Source organism: Pinus tabuliformis, chromosome 9, assembly GCF_031772625.1.
Source record: "Pinus tabuliformis cultivar Carrire ecotype Pingquan chromosome 9, CPIR1, whole genome shotgun sequence".
Classification (NCBI taxonomy): Eukaryota; Viridiplantae; Streptophyta; class Pinopsida; order Pinales; family Pinaceae; genus Pinus; species Pinus tabuliformis.
Genome location: NC_142307.1, coordinates 1,518,185,539 through 1,518,206,023, shown reverse-complemented (window position 1 = coordinate 1,518,206,023; position 20,485 = coordinate 1,518,185,539).

The following is a 20,485-nucleotide window of genomic DNA, read 5'->3' as shown; positions in this document are numbered from 1 at the left end:
TCTAAAGGGCATTCCCTTAGAGCATGTTTTTTTCTTCCTTTTGGACAAAAAATGGCTAAAGCATTAGCCTTGGTTTTCTACTTGTTTTGTATTTTAAGGGTGTCTAATTGCTCACTAAGGCTCCCTAGAATGTCAGTTTTAAATTCATCAAGCATATTACCAATTTCTGCCCTACTTACAGATCCTATTGTAGATTTGTTTACTCTAACAAGAGAAGGATCTCTTGGCCCTTTCCCTGTTTTAGATTTCCCTCTTGAGAGATGAACACACAATTCTCCTATATCATTTAATGGAAGTTGAGAGATATCTCCCTTCCCCGTCATGTTAAGGATATCTATCCACTCATCTCTGATGGCTTTTAATAAAAGAGATTTCAAGATTTATTCATCTAAATTGTTGATCTTTTCTCTTTTCAAATATAGTTGAATCTCTTAATCAAATCTTCTAAGTTTTCATCCTCTCTTTGCATCATTTTGAACACTTCATCTTTGTGATTGGTCAGCATGCAATAATCCAAATACCTATCCAAAAACTTTTTTTTCATGTCATTCCATGTTCTAATGGATTGAGTGACTAACCCCATGAACCATTTCAAAGCAGCTCCTTTTCGTGTTGAAGGAAATAATTTAAGCTTTTGAGAGTCTTCTAGATAGTCATAAGTTCTTCACAAGACTTCAAACTCAAACAAAAATGTTTCAGGATCCTCACTTTTCAACCCATAGAAGTTTGGGAGGACAGAGGGTGAGATATTTTTCATTGTGGCATTTGTTTCCTCATCCACTATAGGGAATCCAAAAGAATTATCTCTTTCCCTATTTCCTCTGCCTCCTCCATTAGTTCCTCTACCTTCTCCATTATTTCCTCTACGTCCTCCATTATTTCCTCTGCCTCTCCCTCCGCCCCCTCCTCTAAACAGTGAGAATTATCCATCTTGTTCTTCTTCTTCCATTATAGTTTCTTTAGAGTCAGTATAGGGTTCAACCTGCAAGGTTAGTTCCTCCTCCTCTGGTTCTTCTATTAATGGAATATGGGAGAGAGGTTCTACTTCTTCTTCCTCACCAGTTATTAACTACAATGTGCTCTCCTATGGAGGTGAAAAAGGCTATTCCTGATGTTGTAGATTCGAAATTTTTCTCCCATAGGACTGACTTGGTAGATGAGGTAGGATATTCTTTTGATTGGATTTCTGCCCGTGAAATTCCAGGAATCCTATGGCTAGGAGTATGAGTTTGGGATGGAGGTGTGTCTTTCTTGTTCTTGGTGGAGTAGGTGGTGTTGTAGGAATTGAACTTCTGCCCCTAGCTATAAATCTGCCCCTAGAGTCTCTTTCTCTATACATGTCATTTTTTTTAAATGTAAGAGCTAATGTTACCTAGTTACACTTCCCTGGCAACAACGCCAAAATGTTTGGTCAATTTAGTGTCCTAAATTGCTATACATAAATTATCAATCCAAGTATCGTAAATTGATGAAGTGTAGTGCATTGTTTGTGCTAGATAACCCTTCTTACTTCGTTGTTTTTGTGTTTTATGTTGTTTTGGGGGGTATTGGTCTTTAATTCCTAATGATTTACAATGTAATTATAAAAAAATTAAATTTAACTTTTGTAAAGATTGCTCAAAATCTAAAAACGAAAACAGAGCTTAAGAAAGGCTTGGAAGCAAATCTTAAGCAAGAAACGAAAACGAAGTTTCTATTCCTGTTTCACCATTATTTCCAAATCATGAATTAAAATTGAAAGTGAAATTTGCAATTGATGTCTAACTATTTACAGAAATAAAACTAAATGAAATACTTAGTTACTCTACCTCTCAATTTCGGGAGAAAGTCTCCTTGGGATGACATTAGAGGAATTTTGTACTTCATTAATCTACGAGAAAACAAATACAGAGATGCAAGAAAAACTCATTGCATAAATGAAATGTTCAACCACTTAGTTAAGGATGAATTATCAACTTGAAGGGTTTTTCATAAATATTCATTAACACCATGAGTTAGTAAATGCAAAGATAGTAAATGGCATTGATCAGTCTAATTGAGAATTTAAACTAGCAAAACAGTGAATGAAGTAAACTAGATTACATTACTAAGTTTCGTCTTCTAACTACTGATAAAAACTAAAAAGAGATCAAGCAAATGGAAGCTACTCTAAATTATGAACACTACTAATAAGAAAATTATGGAAATTGCATTATAAACAATGTTAGTAAGAAAATGATTATAAACACTGTGAAAGAAAATGATAAATTTATAGTTAACAACAAGAAAATAAAATGAAATGAAATGAAACCTTCTTCAGTGTAGGGGACCTCTGCAACTAATTAGGCTATGCTTGTTCAATCAACTCCAAGAAAACTTCTTTAGATTTCCATAAAACATGTGGTCTTCATATTAAAAATAGGGACACAAAATGCCCAGGAATTACAGAGTTTAAAACTTCGATTTCACAATAGAACTATCACTATTACTACTAGCTTCTTCGGTCCTTTACACGGGTATTTATAAGAAAAACCATATAACTATTTGTGAAGAAAAACATGCTATAGTCAAACACGTAGAAGACCGATATGCGGAATTTCTTCCTTGGCTGCTCGAGACATAAATCCAAGACATGGTGGTTATTGGATTCGATTGTACAGGTGGTTGTTGGAGTCCATAGGTACATGTAGTTGTTCCAGATAATGCTTCCCATCAGTGTGAAATGTGTTAATTAACCATGAAACAAAGTCTTATTACCTTCGGTCTCTGCGTTTGACTTATCCATTGACCGTAGTCTTATGCCATCTTCTTTGTTGACCTGGGCTAAGTGAATAGGACAGGGTCCATGTCATGATGATTTCCAAGCTGCCCATGTAGCTAGTTTCTCCTTCTGACACCTGGAACCTGTTAGAGCATGAAGGTAGTTGTGGAACAGCCGATTAGCTGTAGAATAGGCTGCATTCCATAGCTAATATACAAAAATTTATTCAAACAGCAAAACATAAAAGCATAACATGTAAATCACTAAATGTCCTCCTCAAGACAGTATATACTGGTCATTGGTGATGAGAATGCATCTTTCTTATGGAAAAACAAAGAAAAGGAATGAGAAGAGTTGCTAGGGAAAGAGTGATTTTGAGGTTCAACAGCCGGAACATGTGAATTTTTTGCCTCATTAATTTATCTGGTAGACCCAAAAATCCAACAGACAACTTTTAAATTTTATATAAATATAAAAAATATATATTAAAGTTGGTTTGGTGGGCAACCAAGCACTGCCAACCCTCGGTCGCAAACATATATTAATATAATATGTGGCGGCAGGGCCACGGACCCCGCCAACCACCCAACTCTAAACTCCAACATATATATATATATATATATAACATAATGGTTGGGGCCGATGGGAGTCGAACCCACCCTGTCGGTCGCTGGAAGCCCCCCAACGGTCACACAATTAACGATGGAACCTTAAAATATACACCAACCACACCGTAAAAAAAAGATGCCATATTATATATAGAGGTCAACGGGGGTCAAAAGTGCTAAAACACATTATATAACCATGTTCCATATGTGGAACAGCAGGGCTGAAACTCCTGACCACCCTGGTGCCAACTTAGACTATCATTAATGGCAAAGTGGCCCATCTTTGATATTTTTTCCCATGATGTTTTATAAAAGTATGGCATTTCATTTGACTAGGGGAGAGAGAGCATATGAAACATAGAGCAGGCATGCAAACAGAGACAGGAAACCTTGATGGAGGGGAACCATGATGAATCTAAAATATTTCCTTAGAGCTGATTTTTTATAGTGGCAGAATCATGCAAATTTTGTACTCATGTTACTCAGAATTTCACCACGAATCTAATGGTGCTATTGGTTTTTTTTATCTAGGTAGAACATTTTCCTGAGATAGTATGATGAAGGAAGAACCATGATGTAGGAATCTGCATGGAATCTAAAAGATTCCCTAGAGGCCAATTTTTGAAGGTGAGATAACCAGACTGAGTTTATACTCATTCTTCCTAGTTTTCCACAGCGAACATGATGGTGTGATCAGTTTCCTCATCTGAGCAACAGATCTTCAGTGAACTTGTTGAGAGGAATATTTTTGGAATCTTAAGGAATCTTTGAGATTCCCAAGAGGCCCAAAAGGTATAGTTTCACAACCAGGCCAACTTCATACTCATTTCACTCAGTTTTTCACAAGGAGTATAGTGGTGAATCAGATTCATCATCCAAATAACGTATTTTTCTCCCATCTCTAGAAAGAAGTCTTAAGGGGAATCTTTGAGATTCTCGGGTCCGTGTCAGAAAGGGGTCGAGTTTATAGTCATTTGACATGATTTCGCACCAGGAATTCAAAGGTCCAATACATTTCTTCAACAAAATTATGCATTTTGAGGCCATCCTAGGTAGTGGAGGTATATGCTGGAGTGATGCCATGTCGTTCTTTTGATTTGTTGAGATGATGATTTTGATGTTGAGATCCTTGTTTACCATTTTGTTGGAGGATACTTATACACCACTTCATGTGATAATTGGATATCTTGTCATTTTAAAGGAGGGCCCATATGAGTGAGAGTTCATATAGGAGAACATCTCGTGGAAAGACATGGCACTCTAGTTGAGGGAGTTTATCCTTGTAATGACAAAAAAATACACCATCTGCTCATAATGATCCTGCAGCATTTAATGTAGCGGACTCCCTACTCTTAACATTGGGCCCAGAGATGTAACCCACGTTGGGTGAAATATTTTATCAAGTTGTGTGTGTTCTTTTATTTGATGGTTTCCTCTTCTTTAAAATATCAACATGTGGTTTTTCATAATCCTTCACATGCAATTCTACTAACATCATAAAAGTAAAAGATCTTGGTTAATTCCTGTAGAGGAAAGAATCTAGCTCAATAAGGATGGGTTATATATGCTGTGGATTGGTATATATTTGGTTTTGAATTGATTTGATCTAGTTGAAGTGGTTGGTTGAGATTCAATATAGTGATTGGCTTGCTTCAGTATTCAATGGCTTGATGTTTCAGTGAGTTTTTAGTATACAGTGCTTCATTGATTCAATATATTCATTGATTCAGTTGATGTTTGATTTGGGCTTACTGTTGGTGTGCGTTTAGTGGGAAAATTTGATGAAAGGTGGCCTACATGTTTTGATGTTTGTTTGAGATAGGTGGGTCTAGTATGAAATATGGTGAAAGATGGTCCACAAGGTGTTGAGGGTTGTAGCCTTCAGTGAGGGGGTAGGAACTCCCTTCTCATTGGAGTCGGTAAATGAGATCAAGGGGTTGTAGCTCCATTCCAATGGTTGCTAGAGAACGAGTGGAGGTTGTATAATTCTGCATGTGGTTTCCTGCATGCTAGTAAGAGTCTATGTCGGTACAAGATGTAATGAAAATTTTCTTTATATAACAAGAAATAAGATAGAGACAACAAAAAATGTGGTTTTCTCCGACATTGGGTTTCAAATTAAAATCGCGGTGTTCATATCTGTTGATGTGTTTCTTATGTGCTTTTATTTATCTACTCTTTACTGCATACTGAATGGCTAATGAAATAATAATTCAATGATTAAGTTAAACATTTGATTGAAGTTATGAAAATTAAGTAATCTGGATATACTTTGTTTACATACACTGGAGTCGCGGACACACATAGGTTTTATGAATAATAGTAGCGTACAAAATTATGAATTTGAAATTGAATGTTAAATTAAATTAAAAACACTGAATCACCCCCCCCCCCCCCCCCACCAATAGTTTTCCTAACATAATTCACTATATTCCCTCTTCTATGAACCTAGAGGACTTCTTCTCCCTACCTATAATCCTGTCAGCTTACCTTCAACATATTGGTCACTCTCATTTGGTTATCATCTAAAATGTCTATGGCCCTCATTTCCCATGGATAAAAAAATCTTTATCTCCAACCTCTCATTCATGGCCCATTTGGTCGCCCTCAATAAATGGATCTGAGGGGGAGATTTCAACCTAATTCATTCTTTGTAGGAAAGCAAAGGAGGGATTCATAGAATAAATGAAGATGATTCTCTCTTTAAATAATTCATATATTATTACAAGATGGTGAATATTCCTACCCTCAATGGGATCCACACCTGGAACAATCGGTGCGGGGGACATCAATAAGTGTCCTTGAGGCTCGATCATTTCCTCTTATCAAAGTCCCTTCTCTTAGTGGGTATTAGCATGGAGGCTATCATCCTTCCTAGTCATGGATTAGATCATTAATCAATTAGCCTTAGGCTGTGATGTTGATGCTCCCCTAATAAAAATCCATTTATATTTGAAGTTGTCTAGCTTCGCCATCCGAACATCATGACAAACATGGAAAATTGGTGGTAAGATTCAATTTCCATCTCGTACAACATCCAACAAAGACTAAAATATATCAAGAAAAAACTAAGGGAGTTGAATGTAAAGGAATCTGGCAACAACTTTCAGGAAATGAAAATATTAGAAATAATGATGAATGAGGTACATAAAACTATTTTCAAAGAAGGAAGAATAAAGGAATTAAAATCTTCTGAAGAGGCCTTGAAGTTGCATTTAAATGAAGAGCTCACACAAGAAGAAATACTTTACAAGTAAAAATATAGAGTGAAACGGTTGAAAGAAGGGGAAAGAAACAAAAAATTCTTTCATGGGTCCATGATAAAATATGGGTAGCAGAACCACATCATCTATTTGAGCGATTATCACAATGAAGTGGTGAAAGATCATGAAGCAATCATGCAAGTCCTATCTCAACATTTTTAGTCCCTCCTCACAGAGTCAATCCCTCACGAGTGAGAAAACATCAATAAGGTAAGTAAACGTATCCCCAAGCTTATTTCTAAAGAATAGAATGCCTTGCTTATCAAACAAACCATTTTCCAAGAAGTTGAAGAGGTGGTTATAAACATGCCTAAAGACAAATCTCTAAGTCCTAATGGCTTCATTGTCGAATTTTATCAAATATACTGGAGAATCCTGGGTCAAAATCTAAGGTAGGTGGTGGAAGACTCTCGATGCTTTGCCTCACTCCTCACCACATTCAACACTTATTTCATCTCTTTAATTCCCATGTAAATAAAATCCACTTCTCCTATTGAATTTTATCTCATTTCCATCTACAGTGTGATCTACAAGATTATCTCAAAAACCATTTCCAATCGCTTCAAACTACTTCTCCCTTCAATAATTTCTCTTCAGAAAACCAGTTGTGTGGAAGGTAGACAAATCTTAGATAACATTATCCTGGCCGAGAAGCACATCCATTCACATTTTTCCTCTAATAAAGTTTGGATGCTCCTTAAGATCGATATGTCCAAGGCTTTTGATAAAGTAAGTGGAAATAAATATACAACACCCAAACGACATATGCCTTTCATGAAAAATGGATATCCTTGGTGATTTCACTCACCTTCAAATATTTCTTTTATATTCTGGTGATTGGCTCTCCCTCCCCCACCTTCACACCCTCCTGAGGCATTAGGCAAGGAGATCCTCTATTGATCAGGGATTAGTATTTTAGCTAAAAAATATGAAAGTGCTCAGAATTTATTCAGACCTGAATTGATGGATAGAGTTTGTCTCCAGGATTCCAATGCCATGAACAGTTCGAAAAATCGACATCGTATGCAAAAGTTAGAGCTTCTAAAAGTTTGGTAAGAAATAAGCCCCGCGGGGCAAGCCCCCGCCCCATGTGACCAGGGGCCTGAACCAGGAGCTAGGGGTCAACTGTTAAACGGGATTAGTGTGCCACTAATTAGTATAGCATTTAATAAATTCGTAATTAAGTTGGAAGAATTTATGGTGGAGCCACTAAATCCGGAACCGCCACCAAACTTGGCGGACTTAACTGGAGTCTCTCCAGATTTAGCAGAGGCGTTTTTAGGAAAAACTGTTTGAGCCATAACTTACTCAATTCTCAACCAAATTTCGAAAATGAATAGTTATTTTTGTCTAATTGACATGTTGGGAATTTATTGGAGTAGGTTTTAGAGGCAAAAGAGGTCATCTATAGGTGTTTTCGTCACTTGAATATTTTTGAAGCTTAGGGTCACCAAGTGTTCAAGAGCATTCGATGCATGTACCAACAATTTGAGAACTATTTAAGCTAATACAAATGCCCACACTATGAAGCTGCACCAAGGAGATGTAGCCCATGAGGGGTGAAATCCTTCAACAAAAAATTGTGTATTGAGATATGTTATTTGTGCTTGTTGTGTTTTTATATGTCGTTGTTCAACCATTTAAATTCACGCTTTTAAGTTCATGCAAAACACTAAATTTCATCCAGTTAGAGGAATTGAAAATGATATGCTCATGGATAAACTATTTATGGATAAGCAAACCAAAGCAAAGAAAATTTTATATATGAAAATGATACTAAGACAACATTAACTAGCAATCAATTTCAGATCAAGTTGGTATCAAAGCACAATGTTGCTCAAACACATGACCTTGAGGGGGTGGTGGCTTCTTGGGATGAGGATGCATGGGAGGATGTGATGCTAATGCTCGAGGGGTTGTAGCACTCGGCTATGTATAGGGAAGAGCAATGGTTTGGTAGACAAGTTGAGAATTGGATGGCCTTGAAAACATGTTGCTAGCAAGATATGCATAAGTGTTAGATGAACTAGTGCCCCCCTGCGGATAGCCATAACATTACTGAGTATATGGCCAAGGATGTGAAAGGGTTCCAATGATACTATCGGCGACATGAGATTCCCCCGATGCATTGGAACCTCCAGGACAGGGGAGGTCTACAATGATGATATAGAAATAACCGTATTGCACATAAATCAGGTCATATCAAAGAGAAGTTTGGAGAGATTCTTCCTCTGTCTGAGGAAAATGGGATGTGATCTCTTTGCCAATGGGCAATAAAAGGCTCCTAAGAAACCAATCAAGATAGGCACGATCTTCGAAGGGTGGGGCACAACATGTGCTCCTCCTTCTACATCATTCCTGAGCATGATCAGAAAGACGGGTGGTAGAGGACTGACAAAATGAGGTCAAGAGCTTCGTACTAGTGTCGTATCGGAGAGGTAACTGAAAATAGGAGAGGAAATATTTAGAAATCGTCACGAAAATGGAATGAGAGGTGGCGGGTTTATCTACATACCATTTTGCAGTATCTTTAGTGAGCATACGTTGGAACAACCGAAGACAAATGAGTCATCGGTAATGGAATTGGATTAACACCACATGTGGAAGGAGGAGACACAATTGGCAGGGTCCTCTCCAGAATTACCCTCAAACTTTGGGATGTCAGGGGGAAGCTTAGTCAGCATAGCACGGCAACCAGAATAGTTGTGTATAGGATCATTTATCAATTGGGTAAAATCTTGGAGACTTAACTCAGCCATAAAATGGAGCATGGGGGCTTTCAGAATGGTTCCTGATACGGTTCCACTAGATGTGACCACCAAAGTAGAACCGGAGCCAACAACAAGTTCAGTTCCTGCACCAGCTGTGGGTCCAGACATGGTTATGAGATGCAGTGAAGGAGGGTCAGAATCAGATGAGGAATCAGATGAACCAGGAGAAGAGTTGGTATGGGGACTCGGGGGACTATGAAATCGAACCTTGAGGGGAGGAGTACTATGTCCAAGAAGAAATTGGGAAGGAAGGCCTAAGAGTCTCTGTGACAAACACGTTGGTGATGCAATGGTGGTAAGACATAAGTTACATGGAAATGGTGAAGGGAGATCAACAATATGCTTTTGTCTCTATATGGGGAGATAAATTAATTATGTTAAGTCTTGGCTTGGTGGTGTAAACCAAGTGATCTTTGCTTAAGGTGTGCTTGTGTGTGTAAGTGCGTTTATTAATTAAGCCCAAATCGTGTTTGAAAAAAAAGGAAAAAAGATTGTTGAAAATAAACTGAAATTCAATTAAATAGAAAATGAACAGAAAATCAATTAACTAAACCCCACCCAAACTGGGTTTGCAAACACCGTGCAGTTTGGTGGTGAAATCAACTAAAAACACACTAAAAGGGCCAAGAGATCTAAGTGTCGGTGTGACTGGGATCAAATGACACTATGCTGCTGGAAAGTGGTGTAGCAACAATAAAAAACCAGAGAGGAAAATCACTACCAAAATATAGGGAGTTGGGTGAAAAACCTATGGCAACCGATGGGACCCTAAGGCCAATGACCAAGCAAGGTTTAAGATGGAACTTTGGATGGAAACAACCTATCTTTGAAGAACTCGAACATAAGGGTACAGATCTGGAAAATATGGTTGAAAGCACTGCGGAAAGTCATACTTCTTACTTAGCTAAACTCCTCGTATAAAGGTGGAAGCGTACTAGAAGCCCTAAACGGATAAATTCCACTTCAACGAGTAAATCGGAATAGATCAAGGCTGAAGTGAGATAGGACAGTGGTCAACCAACCTAGCAGACAGCTCTTGGCAAAACCTAGAAACAGATCTGAAAAAAATTCCCGAGACCCTAAAAATTGCACGTACTGACTTGATTTCAGGGGGAGTGCACTTTTGGGCTCAAAGGTGTTCTCTGGACCTCCAAATCACACATTTTGGGAAAAAAGTGTGATTTCTGCTCCTTGATTCGCAATCAGCAAGTCTCGGAAAAAAATCTCGTCTCTATCGTGCTTGGTTCCTGTGACCTGCGGAAAAGACCAGAAAACTTCTGAAAGTTAGAAATTTGACAAATCTAGGTTTAGAAAGCTAGTAAAAAACATTAAGAGACTGAAAAAATAAGAAACCCTAAGCTAAAAACTGAAGGTTACCCAAGTTTCTCAATCTAAAGTAAAAGCCAGCGGAGTCGCGAATTTTGTTATTGTGTTTTCTCCTTGAAGGTGTACGAAAAGGAAACACTTAAGACTGTGGATGAAAAACAATCTCAACTATATAAATGGTTGCTAAACATTCTAGATATATTACAAATGATAGAAACAAAACCTGCCAAAGTCCCAATATATGCCACAATCATAGTTAAACAGCAAAATGAAATAGTAATAAACATGGGTAAATCCAATAATCCAATGGAAACCAGATATACAAAGAATATATTTTATTAAATAACGCCTGTGAAGGGAACAAATGAATGTTACTAGTCCCCCTCTATGGGATGGGTTCTTGGCTATCCTTAAACATTTTCAGCTTGTGTAGAGTCTCTCTCCTCTATAATGTGTAAACCCAACAAATAAAATGTTTGAGCTCAATGGGAAATCAAATGGAAGAAAAATGGTGTGTGACAGTGATAATAATCAGAGTTAAAGTAGTGAGAACAATAATGAAAATAATCAAAAGTGAATAATGAATGGAAAACCCTTCCATTTATAACAAAATATTGAGTTATCCTCAAATAATGAGCAATAATAAAATGTTATTAACCCCATTCTTAGAATAACCACTTGGAATATTTTATTATATTTCGTTAGGAGGAACAAAGTATTTAAACTTTTATTTAGAAATAATAAATAAATAAATGATTTATTTATCATCTCAATAAATATTGTTAGATAATAATAAACAAATAATGATTTATTTAATTATTCCTGAGATATTTAGTCAAACTTGACAAGGAATAATAATTAATTAGTGATTAATTAATTATTCCTAGAGAAAAATAGGATAATTAATAATCTATCTATTTATTTTTCATAATTGGGTCAAACATGACAAAGAATATTAATTAATCAATGGTTTAATTAATTATTCCTAGAAGAAAATTAAATAAATACTGATTTATTTAATTATTCTTCATGGGTTTAATTATAAATTACTTAAGAAATGTGGTTTATTAAGTAATTTGTCATAGTGAAAGAAATTTTACTATGGTAAAATTGGCCTTACATGGTGTACTTCGATCCATCCGGTAAATTAGGCTAGATGATCAATTTTTTGGTGATAACACCCTTGCAGTAGCTTTAGGTATCGAGATAAACAAAGGAAAATCAAAAATATTTTTCTTCAATACACCCATCAAGTTCACATCTATCGTATCTTTGGCTTTAAAAAGAGATACATTTTTTCTAAGTACCTTTCCACCCCTCTCACATCCAATCCCCTCCACCTATTAGTCCGGGAAGAATTATTACTCAAAATTGAATCCGTTCTCTTTAGTTGGACCTTCAAGTCTCTTAATCTAGCTGACCATCTCACCCTCCTTAAAAATTTTCTTTAGGAAATGGCCACCTACCTTATTTCAACTCTAGATTCTCCTAAAGCCATCCTCTCCAATCTTCACAACCTTCAGTGCTCCTTCTTATGGGGAGGCACTCAGCTAGATCAAAAATGGGCCTTGCAAGTGGCTTGGGACTCAGTTTTGTCTTCCAAAATCTATTAGAGGCCTAGGATTGAGAGATTCTGAAATTCTCAATAAATATTTAAGTGAAAAAACATAGTGGAAATGGCTAAAAACCCATCATCTCTTTGGTGCCAAAAGTGGAAAAATAGGTATGGTTGTAGGTTTTAACCTCGTACAGTACTTACCTGCAAACAAATTCTTAAAAGTAGAAAATAAACAATGGCAAGAGCATAAAACAGAAAATAGATATACACAAAGATTTTCCCCTAGATCCCAAAACTGAGACTACCAGATTGATTTTTCATTATTTTCCTTTCTATGTTACAATACATATATACATGTCGAAGCATCCATAAAACCCCAATCCATTAACCCTGGATTAGAACATAATTTTAGTTCCCTTGACTGGATCTACAAAATACCATGGAAAAAAACCATCATGCCCAAAACTATGTGCAGAATCCATGCACAAAACCATAGGTAGGTCCGACCACTAAATATAGGGTCCAAAAAAAAAATTGTGGGGCGTTGCACCCAATGCAACGTATAGGGGTGGCTACCTCCCCCCCTGTTACCCACCGCAATGTATAGGGGTGGCTACTACCCCCCTTATTACCCACCCCACGTGTGGAGTAGTCGTGGAAAGAATATAACACACACCCAACATTCTCCCACTTGATGGTTGCTTTCCACAGGGGCCCACAGGAGAGGTTATTCATTGGTCCAGCCCTGCAATGGCCATTGTTTCTCTACACCAAAAGAACTTCTCAGTGCTCACAAATTCAAAGTGTCTATCTTTAACAACAACACCATTTTATCCTCAACCATATCCCTCACAAAGTGATACTCAACATCAATGTGCTTTGTCTTTGAATGATAAGAAGGGTTCTTTGCTAAGAATATTACACTTTCACTGTCATAGTGTATCCTTATAGCTCGCTGTACTAACCCCATACTTGAACACAATCTCTACAACCAAACTAATTCCTTACTTACATGAGTGGCTTCCATGTATACTTCCTCTGTAGTTGAAAGTGCCACTACAAACTCTCTCTTACTCATCCAAGTGACTGCACCTCTAAATAGGTTGAACACATACCCACTTGTAGATATTCTTTGATCCATATCTCCAACCCAGTCTGCATCAACAAAGCCACGAATGTCCAAAAGTCAATCCAATATTGGTATTCCTTGGTAGCACAAACCATAATCACTAATGCCACGCAAATACCTGAAAACCTATTTCACTAATATCCAATGCTCCTTCCCTAGTTTTGACATAAACCTGCTCAATACTCCTATTGCATGTGCAATTTTTGGTCTAGTACAGACCATTACATATATTAGGCTATCAACTACACTTGCATATGGAACACGGGACATGTCCTCTTCCTCTTCTTGTGTCTTGGGACACTGTTTAATAGATAACTTTACACCTACAGGAATAGGAACCTTCATTGGTTTACTATCTTTCATATTAAACCTTTGCAGTATTGTCTTGACATACTTCCTCTCATTTAACCAAAGCTTCCTCTTTGCTTGATCTCATTTAGTTTCCATGCCCAAAATATAGTTTGCAGCACCAAGATCTTTCATGTTGAATTTGGAGGAATATTGGGTCTTCAAATATTGGATAATTTCTTTGTCATTTCCAACCAGCAATATATCATCCACATATAAGACCAGTTAAATAACATGGTCACCAATTAATTTTAATTACACAAAGTGATCTTATTTTCTTTTGGTGAAGCCAAGTCCTCGTATAAATGTATGAAATTTCTGATACCACATCCTTGGTGACTGTTTTAACTCATACAGAAGCTTTTTTAACTTGCATACTAGTTCTTTCTTACCCTTCACTGCAAAGCCTTTAGGTTGCTTCATGTATATTTCATCTTCCATATCCCCGTGAAGAAATGTTGTCTTCACATCCATCTGTTCTACCTCAAAATCAAAAGTAGCAGCAACGGATACAAGTATTCTAATAGAAGCTACCTTGGCAATAGGATAAAAAATATCACCAATATTAATTCTCCACACCTAGGAATAACCTTTTTCTACCAACCAAGTTTTTCATTTCTCCACCTTGCCTTCTACATTCATCTTCTTCTTAAACACCCATTTGCTACTAATTGGTTTCCTTCCAGTTGACAACTCCGCCAGATCCCAAGCCTCATTTTTGTACAAATATGTCATTTCATCAACCATGGCCTCTTATCCTAAGCTCAAGTATAGAAATAACAAGAAATATAGAGAAGAGTTCCATTTAACCAAAGAAGTGGAGGAAGCTAAAAGAAGGAATTCTAAGGAAGAGGAAAAGCATTAGAAGTAAGAGCTCATGAGATCACCGTAGGAAACATGAAAGATGTTTGATAGTTAACTATGAAGGATACATCTCTTGAGAACCTCATTGAAAACTTAAGAAAAGGAATAAGTCATCCAGGACAAGTCTCATCATACATCAAGTCAGAAGGAAACATTTGCAGGATAGGGATATGTAAGATCCTCATGATTCTCTGATGGAATCCTCATAGGAGGATTCACTGATCTAGAGTAGAAGAAAGTGTTTCATCAAGAACTCCAACATGTGGAATTCATGGGATGATGGTATGATCAAATATGAAGCAAATCAAGGGATTGAAGCTCTTTTCAATCAAGAAAGATTTTGAAAGAAGCTTAGATGGCCTAAAGGTAAGTGAGGTATGTATGCATGTATTCAACATTATAAAGTCATGTTGTATGGATGAGGGTAACATGGATCGCTACTCAATCTTGAGGTGCATGATCAAAGGAAAGGATTCTCCTCCTACGAAAGGTTGTCGGAAGGCATGTGATGCAGGTCTACCTTGCAAACCCAGTATCTTTACTCTTCTCATGCATATAAAAATGCATCTCCAAACATTTGCCCATATAAGACTCCTTCTGGAAATTTGTACACACCTCAATTGCGGAAGCTCCTCAATTAAAAGTCATAAACTCAACAATCTTCATTACGGTACTCATTCTGTACCAATTTTTCCCAACGGTGAATTGTGACTTACCATTCATCCATCATCCTCGAGTTGATAGCTCTTTATCTGTGTCCATCCTTTTCCGTCATTCATCTTCACAGTTTCATTCGATTCAGTTTCATCATCGAAGGTCTGCTTATCATTTGCTTTGGTTCAATTTCTCTGGTTCTGCCTTAACTCGTGGATTCACTATACTGCTCTCGATTCTCCAGTCGGTCAATACCAATCTGCATATTCGACTTATACTAACCAAAGCATTCAAACATATATATCAGTAAGATATAAACAAACAAAGACTTACATATCAATTTTACTGGAATTTGTCTCCATCTTCAGCGCGACAGTCCGCTCAATCTAACTCTATCAATTCTGTCTTCGTTTTTTTACTCGATTACTCTAAATCCACGCAAACTACTTCGATCTCAATTTTGGAATCTGCATTCTTCCACATAATGACAGATTCTGTATCATCCAGACCATGGTTTGATTTTACCACTGGCACAAGCTCTGCGCCATACCCCCATCACTCAGTCAGTTCCTCAATTCTAATTCAGCCTTCCACAGATTCATCCAGAATCCCTCCGTCTAGAATTCCACTGCGCTATCCTGGAAATCGACTTTCCAAACCCAATATACCAACACCAATTTGAATCTAACTTTGATTCAATCTTGCTCCAGAATGATCGATCCCTTTTCTTACATCCTCTTTAGCATGTGTAGATTGAGTTCTATTCAATACATAAATCGATATTAATTAAAATTGATGCTTCCCTCATATGCTTTTCACAGTAATTCAAACATTCTCTAAATAGAACTTAACCAAGAATATATATAATTCACATAGAATTTCCAAACAAATTCCTCATCAATATAGTCAAATGTAATCAATTATAAAAATTCTCTTGGTTCATGGCCAGATTTTCAAATCGATGGCCCTTTACAAATGCCCAGAGGCTTACAGATTTTTTTCCCTATTCTCACCTCTCCTCCCTCTATTCTATTCTCCCCCTTCCTTTTTTTTCCAAAAAGAAGTTATACATCATTCATACCTAACTACTTCTTCCCACACATGAAAAATTAGTTATTCAGTTATAACTCATCTTTATCATCATTTAACTAAACTAGACCACTTTTAACTACATACCCTTATTGAAATTAACACAAATTTAACAACTAAGCCTTCCTCAAGTCTTGCATTTAGCCACAACATGTGACCACCCTGTCACATTGCTGGCCCGGTCTAGATGCTCCTGCATCAGCATGGGTCACACTAGATGAAATCAACATAATATGTCCTCATATGAAGTATGAGGTGGTTGACTACAACTGAGGAACTCTGATTGGAATCTCCTGAGAATGAAATGAAATGTGTGAAGAAAGGAAGGAAGATATCATGAGATATGAAACCATGGTAAAGGCAATCAACATCTGGAATACCAAAAATATTTCACTAGGAAATCTCCCGGAAAGATATGAAGACTTTGATTGAAGTCTGGAAAAGATGGAGCCCCTTAAGAATGGATATCTCTGGGATATTTGTCAACATGTATGCATGATGTTGATTCAAACTGGAATATGTCTTGATGAAAGACCATCACAAGGGTAGTTTTGATTTAAGTGTTCATTTCTTATTTTTGAACAAATATTTGGCTGGCTTTATGGAGGTCTACCAAAGGAAGAATTGTGGATGTCTTCCAAGAGGACCATATAAAATGATGTAAGATCCTTTCGGAAAATAGGGCATGAAGAAGTCAACATGACATGAAGCAAGGCCATATGAAGGATAATGTATCACTTTATGATGAAAGGAATAATGACATGAGTGACTCATGGATGAAAGTGTTGGATGGTCTCTTCCCTATGAAGAAGCCCCAAAATATGAAGACTCCTTGAAAAAGAAATTCATGACATCGAAGGAAGGAGATCCTCAAGGAGATGGTTATGTAGTTGTTGTAGGTCCCTAATTGAGAGGGAGCCTGAAAAAATATTTCTTTCCTAGAAGAAACTTGAAAATTCCTAAGCCAAGAGGGATCTTAGGTACATTCCTTCTGTAGGAATGAGTACATTCCATTTTTGGAATTGATATGTCCTCCCTAATTGAGAGGGATAAATAGACACATCATTATGGTCTTCACCTAGGATGACATAATGGAGGATTGGGTAATCATCTAGCATCCAATACTCTTCCAGGATGAGATAGGGCATCCAAGATAAGAGTAGGCATGGATCAATATTCTTTGAGGACTGGATATCAAAGATAAGTAGTCCAAATTAGGCCATACTCTATGAACACCCAGGTGAAGTATGTACCTTCAGAGATAATGATTATGTTGTCTATGAATGATTGGTCTCACAAACATTGTGCTCTGATAATGTGGATAGAGTTGTTAGTCAAGGCCTTACTATGTAACAACACTAGTTGATATGATGCTAGACAGATGGGTTACCAATCTAATTCTTCTTCCAAGAAATTATTCAGATTGAGAATGACCAAGTACCATTATGAATACCACCCTAGTTAAGAGGGAGTGTTGAAAAGTGTAACTAGGCTTGGCCTTCATAATGACATGTAATTATGATATTTGTAAATGATAATAAAATTAGTTTTTTAATGCCTTGTTTCGTGGGTTTCATGAGCAAGGGATTTTATTTAGATGGCTCCCATTCAAAGCCTTAAGATTTTTCATTAAAGTCAAAATAATTAATGTCATGTATGAAGAGCTATTCTTGAGCATGTATCAAATATATATGAGTTTATTAGTGTCTTGGATCCATCCAAAGACCGGCACAATCCTCCTATTCAAGTCCATCTCCAAATGAATGAAAGAACTCATGTCAGCTCACCTTATGAAGACACACCTATTCGATTTTTATAGGTTGACGTAATTGTGGAGAAACTACTATATATATGAGCATAGGGTCTTCACATTTCCATAGAGAATTTAAGACATCTCTCTGAGTTTTTCAGATGGGTAGAACAGAAGATGGGTTCGGATCTCTAGTATGGACACAAGCTCAGATGAAGAAGGGACAACGAGGTTCTATTTATAGCTAACCACTATCAATAGAGGTTCGGATTTATCTATGAGTTCAGATGTAAAGATTGTAGTAGTAAGTTTGGTAAAGAACAGTGTGGTGTCATGTCAGCTAGACAACAGTTCGGACTATATATATATATATATATATATATATATATATATATATATATATATATATATATCTATCTATAATATATATATATAGATATAGATATATAGATAGATATATATATATATCTATATATATATATATATATATATATATATATATATATATATATATATATATGACATACTTCAAATTATAGTGCGGAATGAAGCAAAGAGAATTTCAGTGATACCACTATAAGCACGTTTTGATGCCATTAGAGGAAGGATTGATCAAATGGTATCAAGTGGAAGGAGGAGACAATGATATCATATGAAGCAAGGTCTCTGAAAACAAGGAGATCTCAATGTGAAGATAGTGATAATATCTCGGTGATGCTAAGAAGGTCAAGTCAAAGAGGAGACAAGAAGAAGAATGATTGTCAAGAAGAATCTTGGTATTGGAGTGGCTAATACGTCAAGGGTATTGGTATTGGTATTCATCAATTTGAATCTCTATAAGAATATTTTCTTAGGGTTTTCCTCTCAAGGAGTGAGAGTTTTTGTCCCTAGATCATAGCCTACATGTTGTGTCTCTTGTCTATTTATGTTTGTGCATTGGTAGTTGTTTAATGAAGAAGAACACTAATAACTTAAGAAAAGAGAACATCCTAATCTAATGAAGTGAAATCATTCACAAGCACTCACTAATTAAAGATAAATCACCTAACCATCGATGCCCTAGATTTCTCAACATCCCCGTTGGCACCATTATTTCCCCTCATCCCGCCAGCCCTTCCTCCTGGTCTCCTATTCCACAAGGATTTATTAAACTCAACTTTGATGGGGCCTCTAGAGGCAACCCTAGGCCAACAAGCTATGGTGGTGTCTTTATAAACAACTCTGGTCAAATCCTCAACATGTTTGCAGACAAGCTGGGCTTCATATCCAATAACGAAGTTAAACGTTTGGGATTGGAACATGGCCTGAGTATCGCATTAAGCAACAACTACCATCAACTCCTCAACAAAGGAGACTCATTTCTCATCATAACAATATTGAAGAAAATCTAATGTGGGTCACCTCTCTCAAAGATTTCCAGCAACTAGTGCATAGAAGTTCACCTATCCAAATTATCTTCTTTGCTTGAATTCATTCAAGCTCCTACATTGTCCCATATATGTCACTTTGGAAACAAGGTTGTTGATAGACTAACAGAATATGCTCTAGACAATGAGAGCCCTAAATTATATGCACAGTGGTCCCAACAAATAACCGCTGAGCTAAGAAGTGACTTCCTCTCCCTTCCACTTCAGGACTACTTCCCCACTGCGGGTGCCTAAAAGTTCAGCAAGAGAACAAGGCCACAATGGGTTAACAACCATATCGCCGACCATTCAATACATCAACATGCTTACATTCACCTTGATATGATGCCCACACTAGCTACACTTTTGATGTCATACTCCATATTTGGTTTTCCTTGCAGAAACGTTATGGCTCCTCATCATTATTCATAGAGGTTTCTTATTCAGATGGATTAGGGTGGCATCAAGGTGAGCTGAAATCCCCCCTTGAGCCCATTTTTGTCACCTACAACCTCTTAAGAAAGTAATTTGACTCGAGAAAAAATGAGCTTTGTCATGTTAATGCAGGGGAATTATGCCCTTAATTTCTATTCTCTCTTCGTAGTCTAAAAATTAGGTCATTTATGTGTTATCTATGGTTCTCCTGAAGCTAAAATTTCTGCATAGTTGTTGGGTTTCCTCTTGGCCATCCCTACCCTCCCTTGCTCACAGGATGGTTCTAGCATCTTCAATGGCCCCCTAGTGCCACATGCCTAATACAACCTTCCCAACGAATTCTTTGTTTCCTCATTAGTCATAGGTTATAGCTTTGAGGGCTCAATTAAAGTCTTAACCTATCTATATATTTTTTTCTCATTTTAAGAAGAAATTATGGGTGACAAACATGAGTCTCAAAAATTATGGACATCTTGGATGTACAAGGGGTGTCGGCAAGGCCTCTTCCCTCGGTTTCTCTACATTTGGAATGGATGGCCACTCT